Source organism: Triturus cristatus, chromosome 1_2 (genome assembly GCF_964204655.1).
Source record: "Triturus cristatus chromosome 1_2, aTriCri1.1, whole genome shotgun sequence".
Classification (NCBI taxonomy): Eukaryota; Metazoa; Chordata; class Amphibia; order Caudata; family Salamandridae; genus Triturus; species Triturus cristatus.
Window position 1 is genome coordinate 1,078,404,142 of NC_140580.1, and position 26,319 is coordinate 1,078,430,460.

The 26,319-nt window shown below is 40.6% G+C and overlaps 1 protein-coding gene across 8 annotated transcripts in view; it reads left to right on the plus strand.

Annotated features, from left to right (window-relative positions):
* The first annotated feature begins 229 nt into the window (after positions 1 to 229).
* Positions 230 to 26,319, plus strand: part of SEC16A (SEC16 homolog A, endoplasmic reticulum export factor) — a 559,433-nt gene continuing 533,343 nt past the window's right edge. For 7 of the 8 annotated variants that reach the window (XM_085612981.1, XM_085613007.1, XM_085613017.1 and 4 more), the window contains exon 1: positions 230 to 542. The gene's annotated coding sequence lies outside the window, so the exon portion shown is untranslated. Of the gene's footprint in view, positions 543 to 822; positions 1,015 to 26,319 lie in introns of those variants that run through there. The other variant, XM_085612991.1, reaches the window with a different exon arrangement.

Here is a 26,319-nt window from a genome sequence, read left to right on the forward strand (position 1 = left end):
ATTAATCGGGCTTTTTATAATGTTAGTATTGTAAATAAGATATAATAATTACATAACTTTCTATGGCGGTCTGGATTTTAAAAACTCTCATAAAATGTTTGGAACCGACGTGTACTTGGCGTAATTTTGGAATTCTTAAAATCCTTTTTTTAAAATAAAAAAAAAGACAATCTAATACGTTCATTCCCAGTGAGCCACCCAGTTCCTCTGCAAGAACCTGTCCATCGTAGCCCTTCTTTTATGTCTACAGACAGAGCGACCCGGACAGTTCGCACTCCTATTTCCTTCATGCACTTAGGGTCACTGCTGAGGAATACTTAAAACTGTCGCTAAATAGATGCGATCCCAATCGAAGGGCAGAAGCATCCTTTCAAGGCCGGGTACTTTGCGTGACGCAATAACGCCGGGTGAGTGACGTATAGATGTACACGTCGTCGAGCCGGATGTTCAAGATGGCCGGTGAGTGGGGATTCCTGTCCCACTGCTAAGAGTCAAGCTTTCCCTGAACCTGACAGGGGCTCCCACCGGCCGAGGCGACTGAGGTAAGTTGGGGGCATGGGTGAGATGGGGATAGTGCGGGCTTTAACTTCAGTTAATTGCATGCCATTTGGACAGACAGTCCAGATCTGCATTGGTTGTCCAGGGAAGAGGCTTGCATTGCTCCAGCAGCACTGAGTGCACGAGAATGTAGCAGACAGAACAGTGGCAATCAACAGCCTGAGAAGAAACAGTTCTTGGGTAGGAGGCAACCGTAATATCCCAAGAGAAGGGCATGCAAGACTGTTACCGGTCGTAACAGTGTGAGTCACGGCAGGTATGATTGTAAACAGGTTCAATAGCTCGAGAAAGAGGCAGGCGTATCTGCAGCAGCTTTAATAGTCCGTTAAGAGGAACAGATGGGTATTTAGTGGCACAAGAAGAGAACAGAATGGCGCATCAACGCCCCGGGAGGTAGAAGAACGCGTTATTGGACTGGGAAAAACTCCTTTATGCTGAGATAAAAAAAAATTCCAGGTGGGTGAAAAAGTAATCTCTAAATGCGAAGATAACATTCGCCTGGTCTGGTTAAGGGGTATATACATCATTGATCATACTTAGAAGCAAAGGAAACATTTGTTTAAAGTGTTTTGGTTTGACTGGTTGTGTGAATGGGTAAGACTTTTTATTTTTTCTAAATCCCAAATAAGTCTGCTTCCGAAGTTAGTGATACCGGGTTGCATGGTTTGGGGTCTGCAACTGAAAGGCTTGTCACTTTCGTTGTTGCTTTCACGTGTTATTGTGTGTTTCTTGTCCTGTTATCGCACATATGTATGCCTGGTTTGAATGTCTTGTATGCAAAAAGGTGCACGATTGTTTGTATCATCGCAGCCTTCCTAAATGTTGCGCATGTTGTCCACTACCGTCGCTATCCCTGTATTGTTTGTTATCGTTCCTGTGTCATAACATCACGGTCATGATAAAGTGTTGTCGCTCATTTAGAGATTCAAGTGATTCTTCTCTTAAGCAGACCTTGTTCTTCCAGACTCAGTGGCTCGCCATATGTTACAACCTACATTATGTGGTTCGATGCTCCCATTTTTCACAATCCTTAAGTTAAATAAAACGTTGATCTGAATGAATACTCAATAGTGATGTATTAATACCGACCTACTGCCTCAGAGAAACCCAAAACAGTTTAAAGCAGATAGTAAAAAGCTCATTAACACCAGCCTTATATTTGGGGATTTAAATAATGCAGCACAGTGAAATTTACTTTTTGGGGGACTGTCGCGTGCTAATACTCTCATTAGCAATTTCCCCATCTATTATGCTTTTACATCTGGTTACACGTGGTCGTGTGGCAGGTGCACATCTACAGATGGCCAGACTTAGCAGGTCAAACGAAAACGAACTGCACGTCAGTTGTGTTTAGGGATGATGGGAGATGCTAAGTGTGTGCATATTCATATGTTGCATATGATAGCGTGCAGGCTAATTGAAATCCAATTAATTGTTTAAACAGTTGGCAACACACTGCATTGTTTGTGCGGTTATTGGATGGCACTGGGAGAGACACGATCCTGTTTTGTTTTGTTTTGTAACGCTACGCATTCTGTTCCACGGCAGCATTTGGTACGTCACTCAGTGCACTGCTTACTTCCTTACACTAATAGTCGACGCTACGGTAATTTTGAAAGTGCATTTTACAGTTAACGCTACCAAAGACATATCAGATAGCTGTTTGGATTGCTGTTTATTTTTGATTTATTCTTTTATATTGTGACTCCAAATGTGTTGGAACATATTTTTTTCAGACAGTTGTTTCAGTTCGAATCTATGATCAAATGTTTCAAGTGAGGGCACAGGGTACATATTTGCAAGGAAATTAATATGCCGTTTTACGATTTTTTTTTTTTTTGTGGCCCAAATCTATTTAGTAGCAGAGGGCTTTACATATGTCCAAGTTACATGAAAGATGCCGAAAAATGTCATATGTACTGGATATAGCCTTGCATGAACTGCGAAATGTACAACGTGTACAGAATATACAAAGACTGTCCGAAGATAGCGCAGGCCACCAAAAATGACTAATTTTTCATCTCGAAAGTTTATTGTTGTAGAAAGAAGTGTTTTTGTCTGGACAATGCAGGCCACTTTTCATTATTCCCTATTGATAGGCCTCTAAAACAAGCTCATTTAAATATTTTTACAATTGCGAAAGGCTGCATGGGGGAGATTTAGTGTTACTTTCGTACTTAATTTAAAGGACGAACTGAGCATAAATATTCCTGGGTATGTTGCATAAGATGCAGACTACAACATTTACATCGTGGCATTGCCATTTAAAAGGACAGAAATTAACTTGTATAAAAAAAAATACATCATAATAAAATGCAACTGCACAAGTGAGGTATGAAGGAAACTTCGGTGGTATAGAATATTCAGAGATTTAAAAATAGCCAGATGTTCGTGTTTAACAAAATTGCTAGTTTTCTGTTGAGGGGCTTTCTGGATTCCTGTTCAAAATAACAATACTGTCCCTGAAGTGGTTTGTTTTCGGAGTGTATTTTTGCAGCTTTTGTTGATTCTTCCATAGAGATATTGGACAGTGGGGAATGTCGTTTAAAGTGAATGTCAATCCAGATTAACCAAGGTTGCAGAACCTGGTACTTTTTTCAGTTCGAGGTTGATTACTTGACTTCATTCTGCCAGGATTTTGAGACATTTGAGTCACTGATAGTAGTGGATAATGAAATCCTTTATTTTGTCTGTTTATTGCATAGGGTAGTGCGTTTTATCTACATTTTGGCATATACATCTTAATTCATACAAAATTGCCATTCATCTCTGCTTTTTTGTAAAACACATGTCTTCTATTCGTCTCCCAATACAACTACCATGGAGTACTGAGTATGGGGTGCATTACAAGTTGTATTTAATGTTCAGAATGATTTTATATTTATGATGTTGCCCCATTGAAAGTAAAGTATGTCTGGAAACGTAATATTTTCCAAAGAGTCAATCAAAAGCATTTTGGACTGCATGTGATAAAAACTTCCAACTAGTTTTAAAATATAATCATCATTTTTCACAGGATACTTTTTTTTGTGGCAACGCCCTTGTCCAGTCTACATTCTAGTATCTGTATGGTACTATATTACCTAGAACACAATGTTGATGTGTAAGTGAAATGTTAAAGTTACCAAAAGGCTTTGTTATGAGGTTAAAGAGCAGGTAAAGAACAAGATAAACCATGTCACCGATATCTATACACCTCCCTCAATGGACTAAAGTTCACGTTCTCTGTGGTTATTTACGTTTTTATATAAGTCCGAAAAATGTCGTAGCTGAGAGAGAGATCTTGACTAGGATTCATTCAAATGTACCCAACACACATTTGTATGAATTACTGTAAGTGTATTGGAGTTCTACTGTTTACTGAATTCAAAAATGCATTGCTTACAATAATCTGGTCAATAGAAGCAGTATTCTGATTAGTGGTAGAGAATAACCTTTTTTTCTTTTTTAGGGGGGAAAAGGGTATTTTTCTCCCCTGAAGGAGTAGGTTCGGAGCCTTATTTAATGCCTGTATGCAGATCACTGAAATATACTGGTCAGAGAGTTCTCTCGGGTAAGTACTGCTGAGATAGGTCTGTAAATCTAGAACAAAATCCTGCAAGACTGATGTAACCTTTCATCCTTGCAAGGTCTATGGATTGAGTGCAGTTGGTGCTTTCAAATTTCACTAGCAAGCACTAGTCGAAACAATCTATTGTCTTTTTCATATAGAAACATACAAGGCATTGTATTCCAGTCACTTGATAGATTTGAATATGTTGTTATTTTGTGAAGAGGTGTATGCTGCCACTGGGTCTTTCAGAGTGCTGGAGGCAGAGCGAGAGAGACCAGGACATAGGAAAAAAGCTAGTGACAGTAGAGGGAGTGAGCCTTGTGGATGCAGTAGTGTCACCCAAAACACAAACATATCAATAATCCATTTGGAATAACCCTTGTTAGGCTTCTGACTGACTGGTAGCAAAGAAGAGCATAAGATGGGCAAGAAAGGCAGGTTCATCTGTTACCTTCAGAACAATTGCCATTCATTGGATTTGCCTTTCAGCAGTTTCTTTGCTTTGAAAATTGATCATAGTAAATTTCACATTCACTTGCGTTTCTGCTCCTGCAGTCCTTACTTTTTAGTGGTTTCTAAATGAAATTTGATTCTCAGTACACCAAACTTGGCAGGCAGGCAGCTTCCTGGTAACATCCTGGTTGACGAGTACACTTGTGGCCCTGCAAGACCTTCACTTTGATTAGTAGAGTAAGCTAATGGAGGGCAAACCTAGATTAGTTGAGTTTGCTTATGAACAGAAGGTTGGAGTACTGCATTTCCAGCTGATTATTGCCCTTTTCCTTTGTTTGCACAATTGTAAATGTTTTACAACCACACAAGGACCTTTTTCTATTTGTGATAAACAAGGTATTCTAGAAACTTTCACAACTTCGGCTTGGGGGTAATTCATTGGCAATTCTAGGCTTTTGTGTAGAGTGGCTTTTTAAGATTCAGTGATACAAGTTCATTAGCTGATTTTGAGAACCGACTGTTTATCTCTACTTCATGCATAAGAATCGGGGGCATCGCTACTTTTTGTTAGTCTGGTATTTCACTGCCATAAAGCCGAGTCTCACACTGTTAGTACTGATGGCATGTTAGGAGGGCCCTTTTTAGTAGCAAGGTTTGGAGAGTAAGGTGAATTGCAAACAGTGATTATATATATGGTTTGTTATCTGAATTTGTGTTCCATCAAAAAATGATTTTATTTTAACAAGGGGTTTAGAGAATGGTTGGGCTGGCCACACTGGACACTAGGAGAAATGCCTGGTTGGCAGTGGAGGGCTTTCTAGTATTGATGAGCTTAGCAAGCTTTACATGGTTCAGACTCTGAAGTACCTTTTGAGGGGGAAACACCTTTTCTAATGTGCTCATTCCCGAATTGTACCTGCATTGGAAAAAATGCTTCTTCGTACAATTTCAGTTATTGATTTATTCCGATATCTCACTAGTCTGTGTTCAGAAAATTAGTTTGACCAACTTTCTTTTTTTTGTTGTTTTAATTTTTGGGAGAGAATCCTCACCCCTAAACCACGTTAGAGAAGGTCGTTTTTTTGTTGTTTTTTTTGTTGCTCAGTACAGTCCAGGGATTGGTATGATAACTTTTTACTAAGTTCCTGTTGGTCCATAATCCAACCCATATCGCCCTTTTTAGAAGGTTTAAATTCACATTTGCTTTGCCATTTATTCAAATGCTGAATTTGCAGTGTTCTTCTGTGCAGGATTTGGGGGAATACTTTGTCTCTGGAGGTATTTCTTACTTGTTGAGAGCAAAACCTACTTTTAAAAGTCAAAAAGTGCTGCATTGCGGAAGCAGCACATGCAGTTGTGGTTCCTAAGTTTCGGAGATAACATTTATGATGCTGCTTGCCTCACATCAGCTTCTTTTCCAGCCTGATTACTATGCAGTGCTTTGGCTCTCCTGCGCCTATTCTACTGTTGCACAAGTGTGCACTGCCCCTACTATGCCACATAGCCATCTTATGCCTCTATCGTTGTGATTTTTGTAGTGCAATCTTGGAGAGTCAGCTCATTTCCACAGTGAACTTGGTGGCGGGCTTTCATATCTGCCACCTGCTTCATAAGTCCTACATGAAGACAGGATTCCGCACACAAACTATGGGCCTGGGCTTGTTCAAATGTCTTTTAAGAACAGCAAATGGGTAATTTCTTATTGTCCTTTACCACATCTCCTTTCACTTATATTGCCATGCCAACCGCATTCATTTTGAGATTCTTCCACCCTGGCAGGTGCTAATGTGTGTTTTTAATCATTTTCTTCACTGTGTGTATTTTCATTTGAATTTTTTTTTTTTTGTCTGAGATTGGGGTGTCTCTCCATCATTGTACCCAACATTATTTTTAGTTAAAATGCTCATGTGTTCTGTAATTGTTTTCTCTGGTGTTGACTGCTAAATATTGTTCACAGCATTTGAGAAATTGAGTGGAAAAAGAACATATATATCCAGTAGTGTAGATATCTAATACATTTCGGTAGATTGAATGGATTGAGATATCGGAAATTTGGTTCCATTGCCAGTTGAGAATCTCTTCAAGGTAAGTGAGGGGCATTTTAATGGACAGCAACCATTCTAAAACCCAGCGTGTTCATGGGTACCCTGTGGAAGAGAAACAAGTTGGAGACCAAGCAAAGCAAGACATTTTTTTTTTTATCATCATATGTGTCCAACATTGACAAGAAGGGACCCTAGGAAGACTGGAGGAGTAAGCACAAGTAGCTTAAAGAATAGTTTCCCACCCGCCTAGAATTCCGTTAGATAGGCACCAAGCAAGCACACATAGTGAAAGAGCACAAAAATGTCTTCGAGCAGCCATGTCAGAAATAATGTGTTACAAAACATTTGTTATTTTTGATGCCTGATTTGGATGTAGTGCATAAACAGAACAATGCCTTTTGTAATTTCGTGATTTACAGCTAAAATAAATAGATTGCTTTAATTTACAAAGTACCAAAGATTGCTCCAGATTTTTCTGTCTAGCTTATAGTTTTGCTTAGTGTGAACCTTGTCTCAATTGTAAAGATCGCAACATCTATGTATGGTGTTCTTCTTTTGTTTCACTTATTACCCATTCAAAATTAAATACAGGTTTTGGCCGGTCACATCTCCTAATGACCACATCTGTCACACAGCAGATGGTGGTTGTTGGTTCTCTTTTACTCCGTTTTTTCATCTATATATTTTTTTTTTTTTTTTTTTTTTTTTTTTTTTTAGCAAGTCCACAATCAGAAAACCTAGTGTAGTCCTCATCCTGAGGACGTTTTCAAAAACGTAAAAATCAAAAATCCTCAACTATGAAAATAAAATGAAGGTTATCTTTAAGACGATCAGAGAACTTAATAATCCCGACAGAATATCTCTAACTGCGGTTCCCACTCAAATTCTGTTACAAATTGAAAAACAAATGTTGATGAGAAAATGAAAATCATAAAAAGCACTGTACACCTAGCGCACTAACTTTTGACATCTCACCAGAAGACAAGAATCCTTTGACACTTTTGACCTTCCCACTCATCAGTAAAGTGTGCCTCTTCTAGCTGATGGCTACAGATGAAACCGGTTCTATGAACGATCTATTCCCCCCCCTTACATCCCAAAAACAATTTTCTCATGCTTCCAGGACCTAGCCAGCCTTTTCATTAATCTATCCCTTACTCAAGGCAAGGTTCCTCACTCCTTCAAGGAGGCTGCAGTGTTCCCTCTTTAAAAAAAACTCCACTATGCTAAAGAGCTACAGATCAATCTCTTTGCTTCCCTACTTAGCTAAACTATTAGAGACTCGTGTAGCTCTACATCTTTGTTCTTTTTTCGAAGGACTCCGGTTTTCTTTATTCCCATCAGGCCGGTTTTCGTCCTGCTCATTCAACTGAGACACAGTCCTCCACACTGTAATGGATGATATGAGGAAGGAAGAGGATAATTGTTCTATGAACGATCTATTCCCTCCTTACATCCCAAAAACAATTTTCTCATGCTTCCAGGACCTAGCCAGCCTTTTCATTAATCTATCCCTTACTCAAGGCAAGGTTCCTCACTACTTCAAGGAGGCTGCAGTGTTCCCTCTTTAAAAAAAAACTCCACTATGCTAAAGAGCTACACATCAATCTCTTTGCTTCCCTACTTAGCTAAACTATTAGAGACTCGTGTAGCTCTACATCTTTGTTCTTTTTTCGAAGGACTCCGGTTTTCTTTATTCCCATCAGGCCGGTTTTCGTCCTGCTCATTCAACTGAGACACAGTCCTCCACACTGTAATGGATGATATGAGGAAGGAAGAGGATAATTGGATTAGTCAAGCACTGGTCCTTTTTGATCTTAAGCGTCATTTGACACAGTCGACCGTGACTTATTGATTGACCATGTTAGCACTGCAGGTGTGTGTGACACTGCCCTAATGTGACAGGCCTCCTTTCTCAAAGATCGGGCTCAATCAGTCTCCCTCCCCATTTCCCCCATATCACTCTGCTAAGGTTTAATCAGATTGCTGTGTACCACAGGGTTCCTCCTTTGCCCCTACCCCCATTAGTTCAAAGTCTACATTCAACCTTTAATACATTACCTTCAGGAGCAAAAAGGTGAAAATATATACTTATGCTGACGATATGCAGCTGATTTCACCATCGACAACACTATGGAATCCAAGGCATTCTTAAAAAATACAATGCTTTACATTGGGGACTGAATGAGTTTTCACCTGCTAGAGCTAAACTTCAATAAATCGAAGTTGTGGTTACTAAAAACAAATTGATCTGTGGAACCCTCCTTCTGGCCCCTTGTATTGCGTCCTCCACCTACGCCCAAGAAAGCTGTGAAAAGCCTTGGTATTCTCATTGACAAGGATTTATCCTTCAACCCTCAGATAGAAGCTGTGTCGTTCTCTTGCTTCCATATTTGGAGAATAAGGAAAATCAAGCAATAATACTTCAAGGAAGAAGCTGCCATTCCAATCCTTCTGGCTGGTGTGATTTCTCAGATTTCTATGCCAACTTGCTTTATCTGGGGCTCCCTACCGGCCTAAACAACAGGCTGCAATTGGTTCTAACATCAGGCAGCCCAGCTGCTCTTTTTTCGGCCATGACATTGCAGCACCAAGCCTTTAATGAAAAAGCTCCACTGGCTTCCTGTAGCTCAGAGGACTGTCTTTAAAACAGCTGGCTTTCTTTTTAATGCTGTACACGGCAACAGTCCTACTTTTGTGTCCTCTACAATCCAGCATTACTTTCCCAATAACCATCTCAGACCAGCTTACCACAATTTACTGATGGTGTCAAGAAGCAAGTGGAAAAGGCTTGGAGGGGCCAGTTTTTCCTTATTGGCTCCCCACACCGGGAACTCTCTCCCTCCTGACATTAGATAATCGTCTAACTATGTGAGTTTCAGAAAGTTTTTAACAACCTGTTTGTTCCAACACTCTTGTGTCTAACCTGGCTACTAGTTACTGTATTTTACTATCTTAGCGCCAAGAAACTTTATGGTGAACGTGCACTCTGAAGGTTTTCATTAACATAGCACCGTGAGGAAAGCTTTGCTGTTAAAAGTACGAGTTTAACATTTTGTTCCTACTTGATTTTTCTCTATTGTATTAAAACTATGTTCTTAAAATTTTTCTGTTGGAGAAGTATAGTTATATACATTTTAGAATGTTTTATAATTAGGACTCATGGTTATTATATATTTTTATACACCCGTTTGTATTTATCCATATTTATTTTTCGGTCAAATTTTAATATGGCACAACAGCTACATTATTTATGCACTTGTTTAATTGATATTTACTCCCACTTGCATGCTTGATGGATTTAATGCTGAAAGCACCCACATATGCAACTTCAATACACATTTATGAAAACATAAGCTTTGTAGTACACCACATTTGCCCACTTGCAGGAGACCGTTCCTATTTTTTTTTTCTTCACCATGCAACGTGTAAAAGCTACTGGTCTGGGAAAAATATCAGACAGATTTGAGAAGCAGTCGATGACATACCTATTTTCCATTTCTGTCCATAGTTAAAAATGGGACATGGATGTTTTTAGTTTGCATTTGTCTGTAGAAATTGGCAGCGTAATATATAATTCCCTTATGGACTGTTTGTAATGTCAGCCTGCAACAGACAGTTTTAAATGATTCCTACACTGTTCCTTGTATTCAGATAGGTAGCTTGTTCCTTTCCCTGGGGCAATCCTTAATTTATACAATCGCCACAGAATACATACTAGCGTACAAAAGGTAATTCCAGAAATAGCAATCGGATTTATGCACATAAAAAAATATATTCAGCACATGCATGCAACTTTCAACCACACAAACCTAACTGTAAAGCAATAGAGTGCTGCAGAGGGAAGGAGGGAAAAAGGATGTGTGGGACGCGATGCTGATGGGACATGTGGTGAGCAAATAAAGGCTTGGTGTCTTGTTTTCTTATTCTTGTATTTTCTTGCTCCTGCATTTGGTGAGGTTGCGGGCATAGTTGTTCTGTAGCAGACTGCAGACCCTTACCCTGCTTGGCAAGGATTGTGAAGCCTCCAAAGTCCTGTTTTGTGGGTGATGCTGTAGATTTTAAAGTTGATATAAGGTGGTAGAGAGGAAGAAGAGTTTTCTGAAGGTGAGGGAGAGTATTAGAAACTTCTTGGAATACTTTATCTCTGAGGCAGCACTGTGAAAGATGCTGTTCTGGGTGTCTGATGAGATTCTTGAATGCTGGCGAGTGTGTCATTGTATTAATCGATGTGAGTTAGTATCAGTGATTGTATGTCTTTAAACAGTGCTGAGATGATTGAAGCTTTCTCTTTATGGAACATGTTGTACAGGGTGCCAGTCTGTTTAACTCTTTTTAGGTCGAGGCTAGGCAGCACGCATGCGCTGTCTGCCAGACCTGTTGTAATCAGTGTATGGAGTGCAATCCCTCCTGCTGCTTGCGATTGGTTTACTCCTGCATTGCTCTTCTTTCCTGGCCCCTTATTGGTTGGTGTTCCCAGTACATCACTTCTGTTTTATACAGAGAAGCACCGGCCAACTACAGTTTACTTGCGCTGTAGGTGTTTGTGTTTCTTTTAGGGACTACTTCTTTTATTTCCTGCTAGTGATATTTTATCACCACGGCGCCCGTGCGAATAAGTTTATTGTACACAGACGCTGTGCTTCATGTGTTAGCATGCCACCCGCTTTCATGTTTAATTTTTTATCACCGTGGCGAGCGCTTCACAGGTCATCGCGCACCTAAATTTGATGTGCACGGCCTCCGCACTTTGTTTTAGCATGGCACCCGCTTTCATGTTTACAACGACAATAGCTCTAAGTCTCGCAAACGCGAGCCCTATTGCATTGTAAATGCTTGTTTGTGAAATGTTTTTTGAAGCTGAAAGTGCTGTAGATTTGCAATCCTAGGGATCTTTTCGTTATAGAGGGTGCACCAGAGAAGAAGTCAAAATCGCTAGAGTATGTCCATACAGTTTGTTTTATTCTTCACAAAAGTCAGAATTGGACATCAGCCAACACGTTTTGTTCCGTTAGAAATTTGTCAGGGCTATTAATAACGAAAATGATGTTCCAAAACACCTCCAGGTATAGACAAAATTAATGACCAAAGAAACCCCACAATCCTGGGTCATTTCAGTCACATCCAGCCATGATACTCTGGAATTATCCTGCAGACATTCAGAGTGTAAGCTCATTCACGTTGTAAACCCTAGGGATCTGACACAATTAACTAGTTGTGGAGTGAAGTCGTCCATGTTCATGATAGTGAGCTAATCCATTCCATTTAAATTGGTTTTTGCTGACCGTTAGCACAAACTTCTGTCTTCAGGCATGGATCTTCAAGCATGACATAGACATCCAGGCCTGGATGGTGGCAAGTTAGCCATTGAGCCGGATGGTGTCTTTTGCTGGTGTAATTTGTAATTATTATGCAATTGCACACTTCAGACCACAGCTAAGTAGCTCACATATAGTTCCTCAAATAAGAAGGCATAAACATAAACTATGTAATTAAACCTCTTTCAAAGGATAATAACAGATGTGACATGTATGTAATGTATCCATTTGATTTCAGTCGGTGCTTGCCTGGCACTTAGAGAAACAACGGGGCACCACTCCTTTAAGAGCGGCATTTTGGGTAAGGAGGCCCTACACCTCTATACTTTTGAAAACTTTTCAGATGAATAATTGCACCAAAATTGAACGATGTCTTCCGAAATCTAATTCCATGACTAACTGAAAACTGCCATAACGGTGTTGCTTCTAATGTTCTACATTGCTATCGTGCATACACATTTGTAAAACTGTCATTAATACAATTCTGTTTTTAGTGCAATCACCTTCTTATTCATGATTTGCACGTTGCACAGATTTCCTCTTTCCTTTGTATCTACGGCCTCTTTTCTCACACTGATCATTGGGTGCATCCACCCGGTAGAGCGGGATCAAAATGTTCCAGTTTCGTCTACAGATTATCTTTATCTGCTGTGTCTGTACTATCTTAATTCGGGTTCTTCACTGCCCGACTCATCCAAAACTGTGCCATTAGTGCAATCATCTTCTCTTCTTAGGGCTGAAGAGAGATGTTTAATGACATCTGATGGCTGCCTAGGGCCTGTCCCGGTCACCAACCTCTAAAGCAGTGGTCTCATTCATTAATGTAGATAGCAGTCTGTCTTGTTTCGCGCTACCTAGTATCAATAACTAAAAGTGCACCTGTGCACCTGTGCCTCTGTAGACTCACGGTCATGCGTAGCACGGTATTGACCTGGTGGAGTCTCAATGCAGCTTATTGTTTTAGCTAGTAATGTCAGATAGTGCAAGCGCAACTACTTCCTCTCATTCCTGGCTCTTTGTCCTAGGTGAACGAAACCAAGCCCTCTTTTAAGCTATAGTAACATTTGACCATTGGTTTCTTGAAGGTTACAGCCTTGTGTTTTGTTTTTTTAGACCCTAATAACTGATATATGTACTTTTGTTTCTTGTCCTGTCTTATTAGTGCTCACTGCTCTTTTAATTGTACCCTTACTGGGTTTTTCAAAAGTCTCTGGCTGTATATCAGATGGGGCTGTATATCAGATGATGCATTATCAGTCGTTCTCTGTCCTCTCGCCCATCTTATTTTCTTGGTGTTTGATTAACACCCAGCTGATGTTTGAGAGTTTTTTTTTTTTTTTGTCCCCCATTTCAGGCCTGTTTTACTAAGCCTCCAAAGCTGTGATTCATGTAGCACTGATGTGACCTGCTCAGTTATGATTGCCTTTTCCTTGTCCCCTTGGAGCATACTAATGTGTGCAGTTGTTCCTACTTGTAGACCCTATGCTTCTCCTATATCATCTAATCTGACTTAAAGTACTTGCCTCTTCCAGGAGTCCCTGTGCAACTGGATATACTGGAACCCCGTTTCAGCCAACCACCATGGCTTTTGACTCCCCAGCTCACTAGCAGATTTGTCTATAATGTTTTAAGTGCTGGATCAATACTTCAGAATGCATTGATTATTCATACATCAATTCAGCCTCACCATCTGTGTATAAACTCCAGAAGGTGCTGATTCACCACTCTGTTGCAGTCTTCTTTCCTTGCTTTACTGCTTATTATCTTTACATTAAGTACTGGATATGCTCCTCGCAAAGCATTAGTATGCAATTCCCTAGTGGTAGGTAAGCGATTATCACTTTCTCACCCTTCCTGGGCCCAATTTGTTTGTGAATTCAAAGTCTGTCCTCTTATCCACAGCTGCCAGGAAACGAATTCCACTTGGAGGCAATGTTGAGTGTTCCTTGCTTTTAACAGAAAGCTTGCCTAATATCTACAATATTATTGTCTGCAATGCCATAGTTGTCTGTCGCTATTGTCCTTGTTTCCTTGATATCAGCTAATCTCCAGGTGAGCATTCCACAGAATTGATTGCCCTTAAGTGCTAGAAGAAATAGCCTCTTATAAGCCATCCAGAGGTCAGTGGGTATCTTCTGCATTCTATCTTCTAGATGCATTCTTAGGTCCAACCCTTCCAGGCCGTGCAAATGTCTGATTTTCTAAAGACTACTTGGGGACATTCAGAAAGCTTCCCAGGGAATGGATTCCGTCCATTGCTTACTATTGACTTTGTGGTTCCTAACTCACATTTGCTTGCTTTCTATTTGTTTTTAGCTGTCCAGCATGAGTTCGTCCCTTTCGTGGAGTATAGCCTGTTTACAAGAGTTCCTTGTATTCATCCACCAGTGCTCTTTCCTGTAAACAGGCCTTTAAATCTTGTTCTTATCTTGTCACGTTTGCTGTGCATTCAGAGACAGCGGTCAGTTGTCGGGCTCTGTCTTCTGAGGGAGACGAGTGTTTACTTTTCTCTCTCTAACTTCAAAGTGAGAAGATTTATGTGACCGTCATGCTAGGTACTGAGGGTGTGCTAGAGGAAGGCTGTACGATGTTTTGTTTCTAGCACACAAAATCTAAATGTCTGTAAATGAACTGTGCATATATTTCGGAATATATCCAAATTAGGAAAGCACGAGTGAAGCACATTTTTTGGGTAGTTCTGAAGTCAAGTATTTTAATACGATCAAAACTAATCCGTACACTAGGTAAATACTTTCCACACATTGTTTGTGCGCTGCATAGTTCTATCAGTAAAACTGTATGTCTGTGCAAATGTAAAGGTCATTTCAATTCAAAATGTGTTGTCTGTAATGGCCGTGCACACCATGCATACTCCACTCTACGCCACTCAGCTCTCTGAACCACCCCACCGTACTCTACTCTGCACCACTCCACTCTGCACCTCAATTCTCTGTGCCACTCTGCGCCAATGCAGTCTACGGCACTCTTCTCTTCGGCACTCAACGCTACAGCGCTCTGACAATCCACGCTACAGCACTCTACTCTGAACCACTGCACTCTACACCACTGCAGTCTATGCCACTCTACACCACTCCACTTTGCACCACGCCACTTCACTCTACTCTGAAACAATCTACTCTATGCCACTGCACTCTGTGCCACTTTTCTCCTCTCTGAGCCACTTCACTCAGAGCCTTCTATGCCACTGCAATCAACTGTGCACCTCTCCACTCCACCCTACTTTAACTACTGCGCTCTACGTCACTTTACCCTACACAACTTCAAGGCACTCTGCGCCACTGCACACAATGCCAATCTACTCTGCACCCCCACTCTCTACACCCCTCTACCCTACACCACTGTACTGTATGCCATTCTACTCTTTACCATTGCACTATGCGTCACTGCACTCTACACTACTGCTCTCTCTGCCACTGAACTCTACATCACTCTACCCTGCATCATTCTACCCTGCATCACTCCACCGTGAAACAATCTACTCTACGCCACTGCACTCTACAACATTCTACGCACTGCACTCTACCCTGCACCACTCCACTGTGCGCTACTGCAGCCTACACCACTCTACTCTGCAATTCTGCACTCTGCCACTGACCTCTATGCTACTCTTGTCTGCACCACTGCCCCACTCGACTCTAAGACACTCTATGCCAATGCATCTACGCCATTACACTCTCTGACAGCCTACTCTGCATCACTCCATTCTATGCCATTGTACTTTACGCCACTGCACTTTACACAGCTGCACTCTTGGCCAAACCACTCTGTGCTGCTCTGCACCATTGCACCACATGCTACTGCTCTCTCTGTCACTCTACCTTGCACTACCCTGCATCACTCCACTTCACTCTACGCCACTGCACTCTACAACATTCTATGTACCACTCCACTGTGCGCCACTGCCCTCTACACCACTCTACTCTGCAACCCTGCACTCTGCAACTGACCTCTACGCCCCTCTTGTCTGCACCACTGCCCTCCATGTCTCTGCAGCACTCGACTCTATAAGGCACTCTATGCCTATGCATCTACGCCATTACACTCTCCGACAGCCTACTCTGCATCACTCCATTCTATGCCATTGTACTTAACGCCACTGCACTTTACACAACGATACCAAAGGGGATGATGGACAGAGCGTTTGAGTGAATCAAACACTCACCCCCAGTCAAATGATCTGGGTTTAATACATCGTCATTCTTTCGCTCACTCCACCACCCCAGTTCAGACATGGCCATATGCAAATCAGTCTGACCCTGTGCCTCATGGGAACAGTCCAGCCCGAACTGCCAAGACATGTCTTTCCTGGACCGGAAACAAGCATCCTGGGACCAGTTTCGGGTTCATAAACCTCCTCAGCCAGGCTATCTTGAATCCAGTGGCAAAGTGAGCAAGGGACCCACGTCTGGGCATACCCTGCCAACTGAGGGCGAACAAAGCGATACCAAAGGGGATGATGGACAGAGAGTTTGAGTGAATCAAACACTGCACTTTACACAGCTGCACTCTTGGCCAAACCACTCTATGCTGCTCTGCACCATTGCACCCCATGTCACTGCTCTCTCTGTCACTCTACCTTGCACTGCCCTGCATCACTCCACTTCACTCTACCCTGAAACAATCTACGCCACTGCACTCTACAACATTCTATGTACCACTCCACTGTGTGCCACTGCCCTCTACATCACTCTACTCTGCAACCCTGCACTCTGCAACTGACCTCTACGCCCCTCTTGTCTGCACCACTGCCCTCCATGCCTCTGCAGCACTTGACTCTATAAGACACTCTATGCCTATGCATCCATGCCATTACACTCTACTACACTCTGCATCACACCACTCTACTGCATTGCACTCTACACCAATGCTCTCTTTGGCACTACACTCTATTCCACTGCACTATACAGTAATCCCTCGCCACTCTAGTCTAGTCTACTCTACGTCACTCTAATCTACCCTGCACCACTCCACTTCACTCTACTCTGAATCAATTACCGCTACGGCACTCTACACTATGCCACTCCAATCTGCACTGCACTGCACTGCACTTCTCTGCTCTGAACCTCTCCACGTCAAAACCAGTGCACTCTACTCCACTGCACTCTACACCAGTATACTCTGCACCACTGCACTCCACACTATATCCTACGTCGCTGTACTCTACACCACTCGACTCTACTCCGCTCTTCTCCTGCCTGTCCTTTCACTCTACGAGACTCTTCTCCTGCCTGTCCTTCCACTCTACGAGACTCTTCTCCTGCCTGTCCTCCCACTCTGAGACTCTTCTCCCTCCACACCACTTATGCCGCTCTACTCTTCTCTGTGCCGCTCTACTCTTCTCTGTGCCGCTCTACTCTTCTCTGTGCCGCTCTACTCTTCTCTGTGCCGCTCTACTCTTCTCTGTGCCGCTCTACTCTTCTCTGTGCCGCTCTACTCTTCTCTGTGCCGCTCTACTCTTCTCTGTGCCGCTCTACTCTTCTCTGTGCCGCTCTACTCTTCTCTGTGCCGCTCTACTCTTCTCTGTGCCGCTCTACTCTTCTCTGTGCCGCTCTACTCTTCTCTGTGCCGCTCTACTCTTCTCTGTGCCTCTCTACTCTTCTCTGTGCCGCTCTACTCTTCTCTGTGCCGCTCTTCTCTTTTCTGTGCCACTCTCTCCCTCCCCACGAAACTCCACTTTCTCTTATGCCACTAATGTTTAGCCATGCTGAACAGTATCCACCCTGGGCATAATGTGGCTAAAACACATTGGCAAAGCCAATAGTTCTTGCATAGGCGTGACCTATTGGTTTTGCCAATGCTTGGTATATGCGTGGACTCTTAACATTTCTCCCAGCTTCCCCAACACATATGGTCCAAAGCAACATTCCTTTCGACAACTGATTTTCTGTGCACTTCTCAGACATACCTTCAGATTTTTAAAGCTAGACCATGACCATTTGAGTGTATGTGTCCATTAATTGGTTGTATGCTTTCTTGTTTATCCTTTGTAATCTTAATAATTTATCTTTGCGAATTTGCTTTGCAGCTTTCCTTTAGCGGTTTTGCATGGTATGATTATTTTTTTTAACACCTGGAAACAAATCCTAAGTGAAATGTCTTACTTTACCACTCTAAGCTACAAAAAATGACATACTCCTCAACAGCCGAGAGAAGAGTTACATGTGCAAGTTCAGTTTAATTCTGCTCTAGTAGCATGAAAATGCGGCTACACAGGCAAGTGTCCAATCTGCTATTACCCTATTGATAGTGTTTAGTTGGGCATTGCTTTGTGAATACTGCTAGTAACATTTGTTCATTCTACATCCTTTCTATGATGACTGCTCCATAGAATTGATAGTAACATTTCAGGAATGGAGTTTAGTTTTCTTGCTGTAATAATTTCGTAACTTTTTTTTCCATTGCTGATGTATGTAGAAAACGCCCATCTTCACAAAAAAGAATTTGATGTATTGAAACAGCCTGTGTGTATATTTTCAGTGTGCGTGCGCTTCAGTACCTGGCGATTACAAGCTTCTCTCATGCCCTTTTACAAAGATGTATCCATCAGTTCATGTCCGCTTTTATCTTTGAGCATAGCTGCCAGGCGACACTTGTTGTGTGACAGCTTCATCCACTGCTGGCTTCCTTACCATGCGAACTAAGCATTCTGTGACGTGAACTTTACATTTACCTTAAACAAACATAGGCTTGGAAATCGCAGCATGCAAAGTGCTGTTGGCCAATAGATGAATGGTTGCATGTGCGTTTACCTGTATGTGTAAGGGAGCCACTGTCTTGATTATTCCAGTGTGTCCCTGTCTGTTGTGGTCAGACCCTGTTGTCAAGATAAATATTAAGGCTTTGTCAATGTTTGTTCATTATGGAAACTCAAGACTTTAGTGACTCTTAGCATGTTCATTTGAGCTAAAGCTTTCGCCATCTAATGACTACATGAGCGCTTACCCCGAGTTATAAATTTTAATTAATATAGAATCCAGCTGCTGCCTGTCCTGAGTGAACACTGCTGTTCCCTTTCCAATTCTTGATGCCCATTATCTTTATTCATGTTGTAATAAGTAACCTAATGTCTTCATACCATAAGGCCTATTAACTTAGCTTACCTCATCGCAGTACACTGTGACCTCGCTACCTCATCCCATACTACCTCCTTGACCTCGACAGTATGTTTCACCCGTAACCTTAAATATTCACTCTTGCTTCGGAACCTTTGGATGGCGTTCCTCCCTTATATGTAGCAGTGGATGTCCTCTCACATCTGATTCTTGCAAATCAATGTGCCATCCCCATAAAGCCACTGGAATCGCATCCAGAGTGCCTGAAAACTCGCTCATCTTTTCCTCACTCTCACCTCCTTTGAAAAAGCTAACTTCTATTATAACCTCCATCTCTGCACGAAAGCCACATGTAAAGTGTTTTCACAACTTATAATCGCGTCTCTCCCCACCTTGCCCCACTGTCACCTCATCCACACTTACAGCCAGCAACTTTACTAAGTATTTCCACTTGAACATTGCATTTCCTACTCCCTGCCCCCAAAACCACAGCTCCGTCAAAGCATAATAAATGGTGTGTGTGTGTGTGTGTGTATATATAAATATACACACACTGCTTTTTGGCCATTATTCTTGTACAGCACCGTGTGTGGTGAACAATCAGTTTTTTTACTTTAACCACAGAAATAGGTCATTTTCTTGGGTACCAACATTATTTTGAACAGCTTTTCTGTTTAACACGCTGTAGCTGCTAAATAGATATCTATTGCCCATTTGCTTTTTTTTAACCATCTTTTAAAGTAATTGACATTATGTAGATCAGTGCACCTTAAAATATTCTGAAGTAGTTATTTTACTTCCTTGCTTATGGAAGTTGGGAGCAAAATTATTTCTTGGAGAGGAAAAAAAGTAAAAAACAATGCTGATGTGGGGGTGGTGGTGGTGTTGTATTTTTACTTGAGTAAAATATGAAAAATATGCTTCAAGATTTAATCTTTGGGTATTTCTGTAACCCATGTTTTTATTATCTGGAAATTCACCAACAAAAGCCCCCCCCCCCTCCTTTTCTCCTTAATGCTCGTGTTTACATCTGGCAGCAAGAACAGTGGAGCACCTTCTGAAGACAGCTTCTGACACTACTGATCTTGACATAATGGTAGATCAGTGCAGGTGGGGGCCTGGTCAGAGTTGTGTGCAACTGCTAATCCCTATTTTTCTGTTAATAGTATTTGGCGGATTTATTGAGAGTAAAACAGTCCAGTATGCTTTTTATCTACGTGGCCTGGGACATATTGTGTCATAGTCTGATACTCGTTTGAGCGATATAATTTAGACTCTATTTGTCCCAATTCTCGTTGCTTTTGTTTGGATGAATGTAATCTTTGCATGCATGCATCAAGAGATCAGTGGGCTTTTCTGAAGAAAGTGTAAATCCCTGATTACAAGTTGAGGTGTTATTTATCGCACATGATAAATAACGATACCGCAGGGTACGTTATTTATCATGCACGACAAATCGCACCTATCACGAGTTTGTGGGGAATAACATGTGGATCTTTAAAACATTTTTTTTAATCAATTCTTTTTATTTACAACTTGTTGGTCATTACACATACATAAGCAAATTTTCGTACATTGGATTTTTTGTTTTTAATGCACCAAAATCTGCATGGTACGGTAAACACTGTACAATTTACCCTGTTAAACTTTGACAGTTTAAACCTGCTGTAATGTAACAGCAGAGGTATTCAACGCATCCAATAATTATCTGATGCATTAAATACAGCCAAACTCGCAATTTCGACCCGTGCACAAACTGGGATTTACAAACAGGTGAGAATTTACCGGCCAACTTGTAATCAGGGACTTCATTTCAAACTCCATTTTAAAGCACTTGCTTCGGAATAGTTAAGCATAACTTGCTTTGTGCTGCAAGATTTGTCTCTTCCCTGTTTCAGTGGCTTAAACTTTGTTGACCAGAGTCCTGTTTCAAACTTCAGTTTGCCCTATGAAATAGCACCTCCATTGTTCTTGGCTTCACTCCTCTAATTAGAGTGAACTTTTGAGGGTTTACCACAGATAATTTTGTGGGATCAGACTTTGTAATACCAGCCCTCTGAGTATTTAAACTAGAATTGAAAAAAACAGTGGGCCTCGCCCATGTAACCTTTTTGGCTTTGACAGTGGGTTTTGGTGATGCTGAGTAGTATCGCCGTGTAGCATGGCTAAAGAAACAAAAACGCAATGAATCATTTTGTAGGTGAGCACATGTCTACAAAATGACTTGTGCCTTCTTTTTTTTTCTTTTTCTTTTTATTTACCCATCAGAGATGGATTGCACATGTGCTTGCTTCCTTATTCAACATTTGATTGAAATTCGATTTTTGGGTAACAGTCTGCATCACTGAGAAGAAAGAGGCAGAAAAAAATCATCTGTTTTTATTTTTCGTAAAATTGACCTAGCCAAAACAGGTTTCACGAAACCTGTTGTAGTGCAAAATGTCTGGAGGAGTTGTTTGGTCTTATAAATGTACACCTCTTCTCAAGATGTGTACCCCTTTTGAGTTGTGTAATTTTAGCATCTTGTGTGTGTAGCTAAGAAGTTGCAGATCTTCAACTTTAAGACTTATGCATTCAATCTGAAAATATTACATTGTATATCTAATGTGTAGGTCCTGAAAATTAACAGGTTTGAATGGTTTCAACAAGATGATATTGTGGCTTCCAAATTTTAATTCGATATTGCTTTGGGTTTCTAACTATTAGCACAGTTTTTTAAATAATGTTTATATTTCACAAATTTTGTTGAATACTTGCAACTAACCGTAGAATTAAAATATCCTAAATAAACAATATTCTCACTACATTTCTAGGTGTTGTCTGCCTTAACCCCGCCCTTTTTTTTACAGCCTATATATACCACTAATGTAGATCTTTGAAGTGAAATTGAGTGTATTCATTCAATTAGGACCAATGTAAACTAGTCTGACTACTCATTATGTAGCAGATGCTTCATCACCTGCACCACCAGCTTTAAGAATTCTCCAGGCAAAAAGTTAAAGTAGCTTGTGGGCTACATGTGAGGTGTTTAGTGCAATTGCAGCCCTTTTATGAACACATTTCACATTTGTTTGTGTAATGGAATATGCAGGCTTAATGACTCTATCAACAATGCTGAGTTGTGAAGTACATCTATGCCTGGAGGCTTCTATCCATGTGGGGGGGGGGGGGGTGAGGGGGGAGTGGATACGATGGACATGAGTGCTTTACAAAAACAAAGTATAATTGGCATCGAAATACATTAGTCTGTAGGAGTATAAAATTTAACAAAAATACAAGTAAATTAATGAATTAAAAACCGAGGTAGAAAACAAATTACAATATTTACTGGTAATGGCAATACAAAATCATGGCTACGAGGCTGACCTGGAAGAGGAAAAAAGCATTATGTTTGAAGCAGTACCAGAAAGTCAAAGTAGGAGAAAAATATCCCTGCCAGACCAGCTGGAGGATATGGATACCCAAAGTGTATGGGTGTGTAGATCTGGGAAGTCATTAGGTCTAGCCATATTTTGTGTGTATTATACTTGTTTGTGTTATACACTTCGTTTAGAGCGGTACTTCCCAAACGTTATAGAACTACAACCCAATTTTTAGAACATCAAACGTTTGCGACCCATGTAGCTTTAATGTTCATGAGGTGATAGTTTTTCTTTTTTCTTTTTCTATTATAAAATGTATGTAACCAAAGAATTGAAGTGTAGCACACTGTCATTTACAGACTGCACTTTTTCCGTTCAAATGGCCACTAAATTTGCATAGACCTACAGTTTTTCTGATTAAACGATATTGCACACATCCTAATGTGTGTTAATCTTGTTTCAGTAAATATTTATTATTTCTGCATCACCAAATAAAGTGTCTTGATTTGTTTTGATACTATTAAATTCTTTGTTTGCAACACTTGTCAGAATTTCAAAAAAATTGCTTCATTTTTGCTTTCCTAGATGCTGAATGCGTAGAGTTAATTTAGTATTTAAATTTTGTTAGGTATTACAAAAAGGACACCCTTTCCTTTCACTCTATCTGTATCCCAGCAAGTTCCTCACATAATTCAGGTTTTCTTTCTCTGCCTGCAAGGTGCGAGGATTTTTTAAACACCTATCCTCAATTAAAAAAACAAAACAGAAAACATATACAGCAACTGGTCATATAACATCAAATTTGACCATTGTATTTGAAGCACAGCAAACGCGACAAAATAAATGCAGAATTTAAACGCATCTTAATTGCTTGAAATTTGTGACCCACCAAAAATCTGGTGGGTCGCGTCCCACAGTTTAGGAAGCGCTGCTTTAGAGGGTGTCCTTATCCAACCCAAAGTTGACCTTCCAGCTGTGGTTCTGGACCCTCTTCTCCTCCCTCAAATAATCTGAAACCTAAATGTGTTAGAAATCACTGCATCACTTCTACCCTTATGTTGCACTGTGCTGGATCTTTGGTTTCCTCACATAGTCACTGTGTAGGCTAAACTCACGCAAACATGGACAACCTGGGACAATGTTTTAGTGTGTTCACCTCTTTTCAGGTGGATTTCATGCTAAAAAGATTAATCGAGCAGTAACCGTAACAAACCCCCTTGTCCATATTTTTCACTCTAGTTGAGACCGTAATAAAACAGTCTTTCACAGACGTCACAGACTTTGTGTTGATATAAGTGAATGGAACATTTTGCTTCTGGGTTCTTATCATTGCCGGACTTTGTGACATAAATCTATCAATGGCAACTGATTTACAAAAATACTTTTTTTAAAGAAACCATTTGAATAAAATGAATTTTAAATGTATAGTACCTTTTTGTCTCCTTTTATAGTGTCACTTTAAATGTGTTTTTTAACACTCTGCAATGCAAGGGCTTAGTTTCTTTGATATTAAAGCGTTTTATGTTTTCCACGGACTTTAATCGAAAGAGCTCTTGGCTTCTTTGCGATCCTTCTAATGTTCTCCTGGGGAGGGGCAGACTGTGACATCACTCCTTGAACTGGAAAGCAGTCCTTAAAAAGCAGAAGCTGTCCTCGTGTGTCTTAAAAAAAGAAATACAGTGGGGAAAATATTCAGTTAAGAAACATTTGCACAAAGAGCTAGGGAAGGTGTTTTTGTGCTGGCTGACACATCTTCCCTTTTATGCAGATAATAGCAAGCTGCAGAACTGGGGTGTACGGTGGAATGGCACAACATTACAAGCAGCATCCACAGACTCAAAAATCATTGGGCGAAGTTGACCTACCTGTGAGTCTTCTTGCTACAGTAACTAACAATTACTTCTGTCTCACTCCACCCACCCCCCACATCCTCCTTGCCTCTGACGTTTCAGTACTCACAGCAGCAACTCCGGCTTTCCTTGTTTAGCCCCCATCAAGGCAAACCCTGGATGACTACCCTTTGTAAGAAGGGTCAGGCCTCATAAGCGGTCATCCCAGAGAACTAAGTCGCTACATATTTGACTTCTAAACACTAAGAAGATCACAACATTGTTGACTGGATGTCTTGCAGTAGGTCCTGCATCTGAATTCTCAGTGCTGCAAAGTCCCTTAAAGGCAACAAGAAGGCACTTAAAAAAAAAAAAAAAAAAAAAAAAAATACATAAGCGCACGTAAAATGCAACTCTTTTGCAGAGGAAATTACATTTTCCTTTTTGTAAGTGAGCCACATTCTCTGCAGACTAATATGTCAGTGAGATTTTCATGCAACATCTTCAGAAAAGCGGGCTTAACCTTTCATAGAGAGGGTATTTTTTAGCACTCCTTGTTATGATCTGGGATATTTATCAGCTTCCAGTTGATTAGCTTCTTGTGAAGAAGAGATAGTCCATGATCTGGGATATTTATCAGCTTCCAGTTGATTAGCTTCTTGTGAAGAAGAGAGAGTCCTCCTGCTGCATTCATAATTTTCACTGCCACTAAAAATCAAAAAAAATCTGCAGACTATGAATTGATCTTGGTGGGGCAGGGGTTCACGTTAGTACTTATTGTGCCCCACGAGAACCAATAAAAATATCATGCTGGAAGCATTGTTGGTGTGTTCAGTTGAAGAAAACGGAGTGTCAGTAAGACACTCTAATAGACTGCTAGTATTGGGATTTTTGTCTTCTACGTATCAAGGCTTGTAGATCAATTTTAGGGAGACCGGGCTGCTAATAGGATGTTTTCAATTGTGTATTCGATTACACTCAAATAAGTGATTACTCAACAGTATTGGAATATTTGAATTGTTAAATCTGTTCTGAGCTTCTGTTTTTTTTTTTTTTTATTTAATTTTTTTTATTGAAAATACATGAGTTAGTTGGTTCCAAATAATCAATGTACAGCGAAATTATACAAGTAAGCTATAAAATTAAAATCATTAATGGCCAAATAACGTATGTGATAAATGCATAATATACAATTCGGATGAGTGCCAACACTTCCTAAACAAAGAACTTTTACAGAATTATAAACACTAATCGGGGTTTGTATTCAGAGATCCGAAGACAAGTATTTCCTAACTAAACCCCAAATTAGCCGCCCCAACTTCTTTTTACGCTGGCCTTTAATAGCATACAAACTATACTCCATATTATAAACATAATAAAACTGTGCACGCCATGTCTCAAATGTGAGCGGTTCTTTCTGGAACCAATACAAAGCTATACTTAGCCTGAAAACGGCAGTAGCGAGAAATATTAGGAAAACCTGCTTCTTTGGTATCCCTTCTGCCACAGTGCCCATTTCCATCCCCAATAGAATCACAACAACTGTTAATTGTATAGGAACACCAACAAGTTTTGTTAAGAACTGCTGCACCTGCTGCAAAAGTCTAACCAATGAAGAACAAGAGAAAAAAATATGTATATCGTCTGCAGAGGGATGCCCACATCGCAAGCATTCCCCTGAATAATCCCCACTCCACTTTGAGACCTTGTCTGGAGTATAGTATAGATTGAAAAGTGACTTAAAATGTTGAGCCGACAGTTTGGCAGATAGGAATAATTGAATTGCCAATTTAATAGAAACCACTACATTTATATCCGGTCTTCCCAATCTGATCCCCCATTTTCGATTCTGCTCTTCTAGATCATCAGACTTAGTGCTAAACATTAGACTATATAAAGTGCCTATTCTTACAGTTTTCCGATTTGCTTCCAACAAGGGGTTAGGTGAGATATTACCATGAACCTGCATTAAATACTGTCTGATTTGTAGATACTTGTAGAAGTCTTCCCTAGGTAACTGATAGTGCTCACGTAGTTGATCAAATGATTTAAAACCCTCTGTAGAGTATAGGTCTCCCACCAGCCGTATGCCTTTTATTCTCCATTTATAGACCAAACTGATACATTT